Genomic DNA, 1,404 nt, shown 5'->3' with positions numbered 1-1,404 from the left:
TGTTATGCATATAAGTTTGTCAATACTATTAAGACCGCCAAGCATATCCATATAAATGTATGGATATGCATAAAAATCCATACAAAAGTGAAAAAAAATAATGTATTGAAAAATATACATATATTTATATAAGTGAATCGTATGGATATGGCTTATAGGTATAATACCTATAAGGCATAACAATGTATAATCTAGCAAGTATACATCGAAATATGAAGGAATTGTATAGATATGCCATATAAATGCCATATAAATAAGAATAAATTGTATATCAATGCAATAAGATATATAAACCTAGTGAGGGGCGGCACTAGTAAATGAATCGTATGGATATGGCTTATAGGTATAATACCTATAAGGCATAATAATGTATAATATAATAAATATACATTAAAATATGATTGAATTATATAGATATGGCATATAAATGCCATATACTTAAGAATAAATGGTAAAATTTACCCGTATATCACTGAAACACGATATATAAACCTAGTGAGGGTGACACTAGTACTGTAAACATGCTTTTAGAAGATCATGGGTCCAAAAACTACTATAGGGAGGTGGTCGTTGGCGGGCCCCTCCTCGTATTGGTCAAAACTTATGTTATGCGTATGCATATGATTTTGTCAATACTATAAAGAAAACTTGTTTTGTACATACAAAACTAAATGAATTATATGGATATTGAAAAATAAATGGGTGGTTGGCAAAGAGAATTGAAAATACCCGAATTGAAGATATTGGGTTCAAAAACTACTATAGGGTGGTGTAGCAAATAAAGTTAAGACCATATATCCATATAATGGATATACACATGTATTCTCTTATTATAAGAAAGAATACCATATGGTTGGTTGGTAAAGATAATTGAAAATACCCGAATTGAAGATTACGGGTTCAAAAACTATTATATGGTGATGTAGCAAATAAAATGAAGATGATATATCCATATAATGGAAATATATGTGTATTCACTTATTATAAGAGAGAGTTTCAAATGGTTTGGTGGCAAAGACAATTGAAAATACCCGAATTAAAGATAATGGGTCCAAAAACTACTATAGGATGGTCAATGGGCCGGCCATCTCCTATTGACAATAGTCGGTAGATAAGATATTATCCGTCAAATTTGTTTCTGTGTTCATTTATGAATATGGGACTTGGCTCCGCGGTTAATATTTTAAGCCCAAGATAATAAAGTCGAAACAAAGGCCAAGTGTTTCTATTATACATAGAATAACAAATTGTTTCCCAATTTTATCGTTAATAAACCTATTTAAAACCAAAAGAGGCAGGATTGCTAGATATACATTGTAAATGTATATTTGACCTTTCTGCCTCTATCTTAACTATTTAATATTAGTTTACACAAAAAAAGGCGTAAAAGCGAATTATAAATAT

Source organism: Drosophila suzukii, chromosome Y (genome assembly GCF_043229965.1).
Source record: "Drosophila suzukii chromosome Y, CBGP_Dsuzu_IsoJpt1.0, whole genome shotgun sequence".
Classification (NCBI taxonomy): Eukaryota; Metazoa; Arthropoda; class Insecta; order Diptera; family Drosophilidae; genus Drosophila; species Drosophila suzukii.
This window is presented reverse-complemented; position numbering follows the sequence as displayed.